We start from the raw sequence: 13,582 nt of genomic DNA, 5'->3' as shown, positions 1-13,582 counted from the left end.
TGAGTTTTCCCATAAAAAATTCTGTGGCATTACTTTTTAGTACACTCTCGCAGATAGGAATTCTACTACTCATTGACACAATATATCGTTTTATTGAATTAATGCCCGTTGTGGTGCCCAAGAAAATGAGAACTTTTTTTGAGTCATCATATTTTTGAATGGTTTGATGCAGCCAGCAAGAGTACCTCGCCCGTACTAATTTCATCTCAAAGGAGCACTTACACCCAACGTCCACATTATTTGTTGGATATATTTCAGTTTTTCTTTCCCTACAGTTTTTGTCCACAGCGGCTCCCTCTAGTACCATGTAAGTTATTCTCTGATGTGACCTATAATCCTGCCCTTTAGCAGCGCGGGGTAGTCGCGTGGTCTATAGCGCCTTGCCACGGTTCGCACGGCTCCCCCCGTTGGAGGTCTGAGTCCTCCCTCGGGCATCGGTGTGTGTGTTGTCTTAGCGTAAGTTAGTTTAAGTTAGATTAAGTAGTATGTAAGCCTAGGGACCGAAGACCTCAGCAGTTTGGTCCCGTAGGAAATTACCACGACTCCTACGTGGCCCTTCTTCTGTTCAGTGTTTTCAACACATTCCTTTCCTTGCCGATTTTACAGAGAAACCTCTCATTTCTTATCTCATAAATTCAGTTAATTTTCAGCTTCCCTCTGTAACCTGAAACACTTTGATTCTCTTCTTTTACGGTTTTCCCACAGTCTATACTTCTCTTCCATACAATGCGTTGCTGTAGATATACAATCTGAGAAACGTCTTCGTTAAATTACTAGTGGAATTCTCTCAACGAGAAATGTTTTCTTTGTTGTGCTAGCCAGCTTCTTACATCCTCCTTACTTCATCCGTCATTTTCCTTCGGGTGCAGCATAATTGCATCACTTGGTCTACTACGTGGTGCAAATTTTTAGTTTTAAGGTTATCGCTAATCTCATTTCTGCTAAACCCTCATCTTTCTTTGGTTAACCATCAAGCCATAATATGTGCTCATCAGACTGTTTATTCCACTGAATAAGCTCTGCAATTCAATTAAACTAAATATTAGCAAAGAGTAAACTGGAGTAGAGACAAAATACTGAGAAAAAATAATAATGCAAAGCGTGCAACAGACACAGGTTTTTATCTCTGTTTGTGCATTCTATGGCCTCAGGTTCAACATATCAGTTTTGTAAAAGGTCACCTCCTCAGAGAAATACTAACAACACATTTCAGATAGTCATTATCGACCTCAAACGCAAAAACTTTTCGACGGCTAAGCCTTACTTAAACTTGGTGTCACTATGTACAACCATAAATAACAGTCACTTTGAACGAAAGGAAGAATAAACCTTCGTTTTAAATATTATGTACAGAATAATTTAGAATTTGTATTTCGGGTGATGACTTACCAAACGATTTCTTGAGACCTCGCACATAAGCTAGGTCACTGACCATGGTTTCTGCTGAGATCAGAGCCTGCCCGTTTCCGGTACATGAGTAGGAGATCGTGAGTTCATGAACTCACCTTACAGGTTAATGCCCTTGACTTCTGGCAGCTTATCTGGAAACGCTGCCCGAAAAAGACTGTCTATTGTTTTACTACGAACAAACAACTTTTTCCTCATTTGTGAACGTTCCTGTTTATTGGTCACTGAAACAGCTACACAAAGGAAATGTTAATGAAACCTGCTACGTTTGAAAACTCGTTTTGTTTTCTATTTCCGCAACTGTTTCAAATAATCCCACGTATAACAAATGTACTGAAAGGCCAAAAGTAGCAAGATATACCATTGTATGCACTCTGTGGATAGTCATGTTATGCATTCCAGGATATGTAAAGGACCGTTTACACAAGGCGTACTTTACGGTAATGTGTGGCCGCAATATTGTTTCCGTTACAACTGCTGCAACTTGGATGCAGTAAAAAGCAATGTAATGGTATGGTTCGGCAACACACCTGATGGAACAATCTGCTGTAGGTAGCTGCCGAGGTACTGACGAGGTGTTGCCGGTGTTGCCCACCAAGGGTGGAGTATATTTCGTATAGGCGGATTATATCTACGTTTGTCCTTGTTTGTAAACCCTTCCATGTAACTCTGAGCCATTTTTCTTCTTTGTCACGTGGGCAGCGCTGCAGTACAAAGTCACGAAAACTGAGCGGTGAAGGAATATTACTGCGATTCAGTTGGAGAGATGGCGTACGTACGTAGACGTACTAAATTTGTTTCTTGTCTACAGGAATGAAGAAGTGGGCATACGAGAGAACCATGAATTTCGTAAGTGTGATCCTTACATCTACTCTCAGAGTTATGGAAGACATAAAGTAATACATACAAAGACCGCAATCTGAAAAAGGACATTCTCGCTGCTACCATCGTAGTAGAAGATCTTCAGTAGTGCGCCATAATTATATTCTACCTAGGTTCTTAAAAATTTTAAACTTTTTCCAAGGTTCAATCACCTGCGTTTTCGCCTTCATCACCAGCAACTTGCCAACTGTACCTTTATTACTACGACCTTGGTATGTACTACTTTCTACGTACCATAACTTTGCTAATAGGTGTATCGCATTTATGGAATTCGTAAGTTTCTCGCTGTCCTGTTGAACTACAATAAAGTATAAACATAAACATTTGTTTGTTATTTCAAAATACTTAATGAATTCTTAGAGCGCTTCCATCAAAGAGTCGCACATATGTGACACCAAGATATGAACTGCACTATAAAGATGTACATAAAATTTATTTATGATTCCCCAGTAGCCAAAAATTGAAAGAAGACTTGCTTGTAACGGGTATACAGTCTTTTTTATTATGCAGGTCATAACAGTTCTAGGGCTAAATACTTTTTTCATATATTGAAAATCGTGTTTCAGTATGCTGGAAGAGGTATGTATTCAGTAGCCGTTCACGACTAAAAGTTTCGGAATTAGTTCGCGTACATAACGAAGAACGCATCCTCAAAGACCAATTTCTCTTTTTGTTGGAAACTTTTTTCTTTGTGAAAAGTTAATGCATGACGTCAGCACTTATTTCGCTTACGTCCATTTCGCGGCCATACTTTAGTCTACGTAAACACTTCGGTCATGGAAATGTACTGCTGCAAACACTAACACTCTCGGGCAACAGTTCAAAAATGTGTGTGAAATCTTATGGGACTTAACTGCTAAGGTCATCAGTCCCGAAGCTTACATACTACTTAACCTAAATTATCCTAAGGACAAACACACACACCCATGCCCGAGGGAGGATTCGAACCTCCGCCTGCACCAGCCACACAGTCCATGACTGCAGCGCCTGAGACCGCTCGGCTAATCCCGCGCGGCTCGGGCAACATTGACCAGCAATATTGCCAAACATGAGGCTGCAATTCGTGTGGCTGGCATTATTGCCGGACAACATTACGGGACGATATTGTAGTCAATGTGCAACTCTTATTGCCCGTTTAAAGGTACTTTAAATTCTCGCACAAACAGCTTCATTAAAGAGGTGTTTCCGGTAGCGTTGTACCATCATAATACGTTAAAACTCATGCAGATTTCTCGCTCGGCTTTTCCTACCAATGTGCCGAAGATCTTAACACACTGAACCCCCTTTCACGAGGATCTCAGTTTGACTAAAAAAAATGGTTGGTTCAAATGGCTCTGAGCACTATGCGACTTAACTTCTGAGGTCATCAGTCGCCTAGAACTTAGAACTAATTAAACCTAACTAACCTAAGGACATCACACACATCCATGCCCGGGGTAGGATTCGAACCTGCGACCGTAGCAGTCGCGCGGTTCCCAACTGAAGCGTCTAGAACCGCTCGGCCACCGCGGCCGGCGTTTGACTAAAACTCTAAAGACAAATGCCAACATTTCCCCTTTAAAGTCAACATGGGTGATTTGTTGTGCTCCTTCTAAATGATCTCGTCATCAACGGAACATTAAAATCCAATTAATATTCCTTCCTCCTTGAGCCTTTCTGGCATCTAGCGTATTAGGCATGCAACAGCAGGTAAGCTGGAACGGAGAGAGGCGGTCAAGGGAAAAATCAGTCGTGTTCTTGAAACGCAAGCGTCCCTCGATTCAGCTGAACAGGTCAAGGAAAACCACGGAAAACCTAAATCAGGGTGGACAGACCACGATTTGATACTAATTATTCTCTAGTCCGGAGTCTCAACCATTTGGCTATTTTGCTCAGTCGATGCGAAACATTGAAGTTAAACCTACGTTTCGTTATTTCGCTAAATCTGCAATAATTCAATAGAACTTTATAGGTTAAGAACCGGGATAGGATTTTAGCACATCGGTATAACCCATACGGAAGAGCAAAAGAGATTCTTTGGATGGAAGGCGACGTTCTAATAGCGAAAACTTGTTGGGTATGTTTAGAATCGTTATTCGAGGAAGCCTCGCAGCAGTTCTGCTTGTTCCGTCGTATATCTCGTGCAGGAGACGTGAGAATAAAATAAGAGAGCTAAGAACACGCATGGAGTAACGTCCATGGTGGCCAAAAGAAAACTAACTCAGAAAATTTTTACAGTAAAATGGGTGTTTCCTGAAGCATAATGGCGCATGTTCTGTGAGTTCACATACCTTGACGGGCTGAATCGCACTTCATCTGAAAAATGAAGAACTGAGTATCCAGAAGTCCTGATTCCACTTCACTCACAAAGCATAGGCAGAACTCAACTCACGTAACTTCGTCTCGACGTGTTAACTCATGCACAACAGTAAATTTGTAAGCGTACAGAAGCAGGTCCTTTTTGATAATGTTTTAGACACAACCCTTTTTTAATTCTCACTTGCACGGATAAACGGCGTTGAGGTTTCGTGAACTTTATTCCAGGCTGTACTTCACTTAAGCAATATTTTCTTGCGTTCGAACTGTTCTGGACAGTTACGTTTTTTATTCGCCACCGAGTCCGTCTCGCACCATTTTGGCACTAAGTTCCGCACTGCAGACTTTTCCAGTCTTAAACTCTTGCGCAAAAAGTTCTGCACATGTTTTCCACGAATTGTGCTTCTCATAAAACTCGGCAATGCACACGCGCTATTTCATCGTGAGCATGATTTGGTGTTGCATTCAACTGGTTACCTTGCTCCTCTCATTTACTCAAACGTAATGACACAGTGAAGTAGCCGGGATAGAGTATACGAGAGATGAGCACGTGCAGGTCGGAAAATAGTAGACGCAGAGTTTGATATCTAATGGTAGACAGTTTGAGAACAATTCACCTTGTTTGTATCTGAGCTGCAGTCATTTTCATTAGTGTACCACTGTCATGACTTTCTAATACCCTTCTCTGTTGTGAATAGGACGTGGAAAAAGACACAGCTATAAAACATAAGATACAGTAGAACTACGGAATATTAATTCAGTACGTAAGTCGTAAATCATCTGATTCATTAAAGGTAACCTGTGCTCATGCTACTCGACATATACTGTGAAATTTGTTCGTCACACACTGATTGGAATCTGCAGCGGATTTCCTGAGGACTGTGTGGTAGCTGGTCGGCGGTGTTGGTGGCTACGTTATCTGCCGCTTCGCCGAGAGAGAGCGATGTTATCTGTTTGTCTGGCTTCTCTTCAGATCACATATTAGCTGATAAGGCTTTCGAAACGGTCTCGCGATGAAAACATGCACAGGAAAACAGTACGTAGGGCATTAAGAAGACAGAGACCTGCACAGTTAGCGGGTATGTCTCAGATTTTATTAAAACGATAATTAATGATGTTACCAAATCATAGATAATAAAAGAATAAGTAAAAATCCTATCCTCTTGTGGTAAGGAAGAAGGCACGAATATTTATTCACGTGTAACAAAATTGTGCCTGCTCTTTAATGAAGAAGACGGCGTCGGTATCAGCACGATTGTAAACATATACCTTTGAAAGCAAAAGAGAAAAAGCAGCTGCTGTGAATTTTAAACTACAAAAAACAGGTGGTACTGGTAATTTCACATTGTGTACCGAGTCCGAGAACGACTCGGGCAGCGGCAGTTAGTCAGACAGCGCCCGAGTACATTGAGCCTCCTGCCCTCTATTGGTAGCTATGTAGACTGCACTACCACGTAGTTTTCAAATTCTGATCTATCTGTGCGCGACAAAGGTGCTTTGTATGTTTTTGCTCTGTGTTGAGGCCAATACTTTTTTCGTCCGCTACCTGTATCTTTGTTGGCCCATTACTCAAGCGGTTCAAATGGCTCTGAGCACTATGGGACTTAACAGCTATGGTCATCAGTCCCCTAGAACTTAGAACTACTTAAACCTAACTAACCTAAGGACATCACACAACACCCAGTCATCACGAGGCAGAGAAAATCCCTGACCCCGCCGGGAATCGAACCCGGGAACCCGGGCGTGGGAAGCGAGAACGCTACCGCACGTCCACGAGCTGCGGACCCCATTACTCACACACTACATAATTTAGACATAGAGAACTTCGATGACCGTGATGTTTTCTATGACTTGGAAGAAGAAATAGACGATTCCAATTCAGAAGTGGAAGTAGATGATTCCGATATCTATTCGGATTTCAGTATGACTGATAACTTAGGTGAGAAATAAATAAACGAAATTAGTGTAGTGAAGCGTTTGAATTATTATATAGCCTATACGATCAAGCGTGAAACAATTCTGGCAATAAAACGTATCACAAGAAAGGGACCCAACGCGTATCTGCAAAGCGTTTCCCGCGTCAATACGAGCCACAAGGAAAACATTTGCAAAAGAAACATACTGGTGGTTTCAAAATTGTGATGTATCCCTTTGTATCGCTGAATCTTTCAAAACATAACTCCCTTAGGGAACTAACTTATGGGAAGGGCGTGTGTATATTTTTCTTCGTAATAGGAACTTGATTCAGTAAAAAGTTTATTATTTCTGAGAATTTGAAAATTGGTAATATTATTTTTTAAGATAAAATAAACCAGCTTTCATTATTTCAAATGAAACATCATCCATATTTATTGGATTCAAGTTACGAAGCTATGATTTTCGAAAAATGTGTTAAAACCGTCTATGAGTTGCCCCATCCAGGGTGAAGGAGGCTAGTCTTGAATATGTTAAATTCTTTGTAAACATTGACTACTCTATGCGCAATCGTATTGCAGAGGACTCTTTCGTCTGCAGCACGTGGGACAGAAAGAGTGCCTGATTTTCCGTCGTGTCATTCCTGATCCAATTTATTGCGACGAACCTACTGTGAATCTGGATCGTACGTCGGATTCAGCAGCAAGTTTGCAGTATGCTGGCAGAAAGTAGGTTATCTGACGGTGACTGTTAAAGTGGGGCGCTTCGCCTTCAGAGCAGAATCGTTGTCGTATTAGTGTTACTTGCCGGTTACAGCAGTGCGTTTATTTAACGAGTCTTCGGCGACATGCATATCAGATTACATGCTGTGTAATTGTACGTGTGAGTGTCTATGACGTTTTCAGTGTTATGTTGTCTGGGTTCTTTTGGGTTAAAGCTGCAGCGCTATAATGGCTTGGAACTACAACTTAATACTTACAAATGAAAACATAAACAGTAACAAACTTATGTTAAGTATTATTCTGTTGACGAAATCTTAATCAGACAATAACTAGTTAACGACGTGAAATAATATTCCACGCTGGTGAACAACTTTGGCAAAGATTATAGCTCAACCGTGCGCTACAAAATATCACTGAAGAAATAGTTTTGATTGTGAAACCATGACACAATAACGACACGGGTGGAGATGGTCGAAGGAAGATTTGGGGGGGGGGGGGGGGAGGGTAGGAGGGGGTTGAAAGGGTGACCGAAATTAGGGTATAGATGAAAACTGTGCAGCTTTATAAAAGGAATATACCAAACGCCTAGAATAAAGCTGCCGAATTAGTTCACAAGCACGTTGACATCGAACTACTACATCTACAGGGCGGGAAAAATAAAACTTGCTCGGAATATATTTTATATGCCTTAAGATAGGAAATCCAACTTACTCCATCCGAGCCGGCCGGTGTGGCCGTGCGGTTCTAGGCGCTTCAATCTGCAACCGCGTGACCGCTACGGTCGCAGGTTCGACTCCTGCCTCGGGCATGGATGTGTGTGATGTCTTCAGGTTAGTTAGGTTTAAGTAGTTCTAAGTTCTAGGGGACTGATGACCTCAGAAGTTAAGTCCCATAGTGCTCAGAGCCATTTGAACCATTTTACTCCATCCGCATGTGGGGTTTATGATGCTGGGTTGCCTGGCTTAAAGTGCATGTAACGTTTTCTGGGCCAGATTTGTTTTCCTGACTCGTATTCGGAAGGACGACGGTTCAGGCCCGCGTGCGGCCATCCTTTTTCTAGGTTTTCCGTGATTTCCCTAAATCGCTTCAGGCAAATACCGAGATGGTTCCTTTGAAAGGGCACGACCGACTTCCTCCCCCATCCTTCCGTCATCCGATGGGGCCGATGACCTTGCTGTTTGGTCCCCCTCAAAATCAACAAGATTTGTTTTGCCCACAGTGGTCCGATGTAACAGAGAGCCTGATGGCCCTAATCAGATCATGTTAAATAAATGGAGCAAGATGACTCCAGAGGTCAAGGGGTCTAAGTGACAAAATCATAGTTTCGAGAAAACGCAAGTCAAAGTCTAGCGGTTTTCGTAGGATGGGACATGAAATTTTCACCATTTCGAACATTTCAGATGAATACTCTGGTCCTTAGCCTTTTAGTACCAGTGATAATAAATAAGTAGAACACCCTGTTTATAGTTGATAGGTAGAAAGAGTGTACAATACGCAGTTAGACACCTTCACCTCTCACAATAGAATAAAATAATAATGCTAAGAGTACATACTCGAATAACAGACATTTATTGTTATAATAGGATACAGTATTGCATCAATAGTGTACTGACTGATTTTAAAAATACAAATATTCGGGTTTAGTACGTAACAACATGTATCACAATCATCATCTGTGTCATAGATATTGTTACCCAAGTCCGTAGCGACATCATCATCGTCATCCAGATGAGTACTAGGTGCAAATGGTTCACCAGTCTATGTTTCTTGGGATAAACGTTTATAAAATTGGTGGTGTATCAGTGGCACAAATTGCAGAAATCCCATCAGGTCTTTATATTTGGTGCATTTCAGCTTTGGCTTCACAGCAATCGATTGAAGACTGGGAAGTTGTTTAGGCATTTTTTCCTGTACATTGTTTTTTCATTGGCAGTTTCTGGTACCTGATGTTGTCTTATAGAAAGGGTATTCAGGTTTCCCTTTTCAAAATGAAGTACCTGCATTCCTCGTATCAAATGGTTCAAATGGCTCTGAGGACTATGGGACTCAACATCTGTGGTCGTAAGTCCCCTAGAACTTAGAACTACTTAAACCTAACTAACCTAAGGACATCACACACATCCATGCCCGAGGTAGGATTCGAACCTGCGACCGTAGCAGTCGCGCGGTTCCTGACTGAGCGCCTAGAACCGCTAGACCACCGCGGCCGGCCATTCCTCGTATCCCTGGCACAGTGTTCCTGAAGTACCGGTTTAGTGGTTGAAGATCAATGAAGTCTTCATCCGCCATTTTAGTAACAACAAATTTTCGACTTGCAGCGGCAGCCACATTCATCCAGTCTTCCGGTATGTAAATGTCACGTTAGTTCCTCTTTCTTTTAAGTTCAACGACCCCGAAGCCCTGATCACATTAATTGTATGAATGTCCAGAAACGAAGAAATAGTGATCAACAGTTTCAATTTGGGTGTTCGTAACAAATTAACACCAAAATTTTACTATTAGATGGCTCTTGTTCCTGGCCTCCACAGTTGTCACTGAAGGCTGACATGTACCTCACAGTGTGAGGAAGACTGTGGATATACTTCAACAGGCAAGATGCTATCTCCTGGCAACCCCTACTTGCCTGTCCAAATGGTTCAAATCGCTCTGACCACTATGGGACTTAACATCTGAGGTCAACAGTCCCCTAGAACTTAGAACTACTTAAACCTAACTAACCTAAGGACATCACACACATCAATGCTCGAGGCAGGATTCGAACATGCAACCGTAGCGGTCACGTGGTTTCAGACTGAAGCGCCTAGAATCGCTCGGCCACACCGGCAGGCACTTGCCTGTCCTTGATGCCACATAAACATATGGGCTGTACGACTGGTTAAGTTGTGAATATTGAGGTTGTAAAATTGTTCAAATGGCTCTGAGCACTATGGGACTGAACATCTGAGGTCAACAGTCCCCTAGAACTTAGAACTACTTAAACCTAACTAACCTGAGGACATCACACACATCCATGCCCGAGGCAGGATTCGAACCTGCGACCGTAGCGGTCACGCGGTTCCAGACTGAAGTACCTACAACCGCTCGGCCATATTGATGTTGTATGTCCACAACTGTTGCATAGGCTGTCAGTTCGTCACATGTGGTGTCGGCAACATCTTTTGAAGGTGGTGGTGGTTAGTGTTTAACGTCCCGTCGACAACGAGGTCATTAGAGACGGAGCGCAAGCTCGGGTTAGGGAAGGATTGGGAAGGAAATCGGCCGTGCCCTTTCAAAGGAACCATCCCGGCATTTGCCTGAAACGATTTAGGGAAATCACGGAAAACCTAAATCAGGATGGCCGGAGACGGGATTGAACCGTCGTCCTCCCGAATGCGAGTCCAGTGTGCTAACCACTGCGCTACCTCGCTCGGTAACATCTTTTGAAGATCAAAGCATATTGCAACACGGTTGTCGTCCGTTAATTCCTTGCAGTTACTTTTGGCTTCTTTTCCTGCTTCTTCCTTCCTGAGATGAAATTCTTTTTCAACTTCAGCTGCCTTTTTTCCATCAGGAGTACGACGTACAATTTGGATTGGCAACCTGTCACAAGTTACACAGGTATCAGTATGAGGCCTGTGAAAGCTATAGAAACTTTCGCTTTTAGGTTTCACTTTTTCGTCTTCGTGGCAAAATGTTTCATACATTTTATACGTTGTTGCCACACTTAAATTTGAATGTGAGTACTTTCGATTTGGAGCTTTTGCTCTACTATAATGGCTTGAGTACATCGTGAATCTTCTTATATGCTCCTTGATTACTGCAATTTGGTTTGCTGGAATTTTATTCGAGGTCTCCTTCCTTCCCCGTTTGTCGCATGGCGAAATACCAGATGGGTTTGATTTTTTGTTAATGATAACGTTTCCTATACTTTTGTTAGATGTGTCAAGCGTTTTTACAAAAAAGGTTTTGCACACTCTAAGACCGTCCAGTTTATAAATACATGATACGTCTTTGTGCGTAACAGCTGTGGTTTTCTTCCTCAACACAGGCTGTACGTCTAGGCACCATTCAAGAACGATGTCTGAAATTCCCAGCTACCTAGTTTCCAATAATCTCTCAATATTGTCGCACGGGGTGGCTGCGCGGTCTCAGGCGTCTTGTCACGGTCCGCGCGACTTTCCTCGTCGGAGGTTCGAGTCCTCCCTCGGGCATGGGTGTGTGTGTCATCCTTAGCATAAGTTAGTTTAAGTTAGATTAAGTAGTGCGTGAGCTTAGGGACCGATGACCTCAGCAGTTTGGTCCCATAAGACTTTGCCACATATTTACAAATTTTCCAAATATTACTTCCCTCTGCTCATGGGGAATGTTTTCATTGCATTTGTACATACACAGCTGATTGTATTCACGTAACTTTTTAGAGCCATGCAGCGACATATTACAATCAACATAAGTCTGTCCTGTGTTCTACAATGTCTTCCTCTGTTCAGATTTCCAGGTGTGCTCCATTATTACCCTTTTTTCCCTGGCAGAGGTTCAAGAGGAATAGCATTGGCCGACAAGTCCTCAATTTGACCAGGTCTTCGTTCTGCTGCTTCTTCTGTGTCACTTAAAAATAATGTATACTAAATCAGGGTTTTTGTAATGACGGCTAACAACGTTTGGTATCTTAAATTGTATTAAAATGTAAACACAAAAATAAACAAGCTAGATATCTAGCTTCAGACGTATACAACTTACAAATGTAAATACCTGAAGAAGCCTCACTGGTTTCATCATCGTCATCACTAGGATTCCAATCACTGTCTTTATCTGAATCATGACCATCTCCAAACAGTGGTGCATCACTGCTAGTACTTGTATTACTGTCATTGCAATTATTGCTATCGCCATGACTCTTTCTATCACCAGCCTTGGGCATAGGATCTGGAAACAAGTACTTTTTTAAAACAAACTCATACACACTTTCATTGTTTGTTGCTACACTGATGAGAGACCTAAAGTTTCCGTACTTCTACTATTAAACAAATAAATTGTTACCTAGATATAAATACGTAAGCAACTAGAAAAAAATAGTGTTATAACAAAACGTACCAATCATACGCAGCTTAGGTTGAATGTATCATTCATTGTATACAAACGATGAATCTACAATTACTTTGTATGAAACGCCCAAATGTGACTAAACACAGCACGAAATGGTGATGTGTCAGCTAGTCTTGTTCGAAAGATAATGTGGTGACACGCTTTGTCACTAGAACTGATGTCTGCTTTCACGAGTGGAATCTATTGCACTATGTGAGTGCAGGCTTTCTCGGCGAATTTCATATATGAAGTCTTGACGGGTTGTCAGCAGAGTAGCGTCGTCGTCTCGTAACAACGTTGCGATGGAATACGTCTCCATCATCTTCAGACGAAGTCGCCTGAAGATGACGGAGACGCATTCCATCGAATCATTACTACGAAGCGACGACGCTACTCGGCACTCGGCTGACAACCCGTGAAGACTTCATATATCTAGTGCAATGTTTGGTGGTAAAGGGGTCCTAGTGATATTGGACCTCTAGTGCGCTACTGTTTAACTACAACCAACCAAGTAGTCAAGGGGGTCCACGCTAGATGGCACGTACTGTCGATAAAAGCACTAGGATCCCTTTATCACAGAACAGGTTAGTATTATCACGTCCCATTCCTGAACTTAACCCATTTTGGTCAAAAATGTCATTTAAACCCCTTGACCTCTGGGGTCCTCTTTGTATTCCCCAGCCGCTGTGCGGAAGGTACACAGAGTAGTCTCATTTCCTTTCCCTCCCCATATTTCTGGAAGAAAGACGGTCGGTACCGCTCCTTACGGGCCCGAATTTCTCTCATTTTTAGGTATGTTGTCATTACGTGGAAATACAGCTTACCGGTTGGAGCAGTACGTTTCATGATTCACGTTGAAGCATAGGTTCGCACAATTTTGTGAGTAAGGCTCTCTTTGTAACGTCTCCAACTGTAGTTTGTTGAGCATTGCTATAATATTATCATGCTGACTCAGAAAATCCGTGACGAATCGTGCATCCCTTCTTAGATTCTTTTTCTCTTTCTCTTTTTTTTTTCATGTTGGTAAGGGTCTGAAGCTGATGAATACTGATGAGGAATTATTCGAACGAGGGTTTTGTAAGCGACGTCTTTCTTGCGTGAATTGCACATCTTCGGAATCCTTTAATACATCTGAACCCGGAATCTGCCTTCCCAATGGCCAGATTTATGCAGTCGTTCCGTCTTACACCGCTCCGGAAGGGAACTCTTAGATGCTTTCAGTCTTTGATTGAATCCAGTGAGTTTTCGTCAATCACATAGTCAACGGATATCCGAACTTTTAGTCTATTTACGCAGATTAA

This window comes from Schistocerca nitens, chromosome 3, assembly GCF_023898315.1.
Source record: "Schistocerca nitens isolate TAMUIC-IGC-003100 chromosome 3, iqSchNite1.1, whole genome shotgun sequence".
NCBI classification, from domain to species: domain Eukaryota; kingdom Metazoa; phylum Arthropoda; class Insecta; order Orthoptera; family Acrididae; genus Schistocerca; species Schistocerca nitens.
This window is presented reverse-complemented; position numbering follows the sequence as displayed.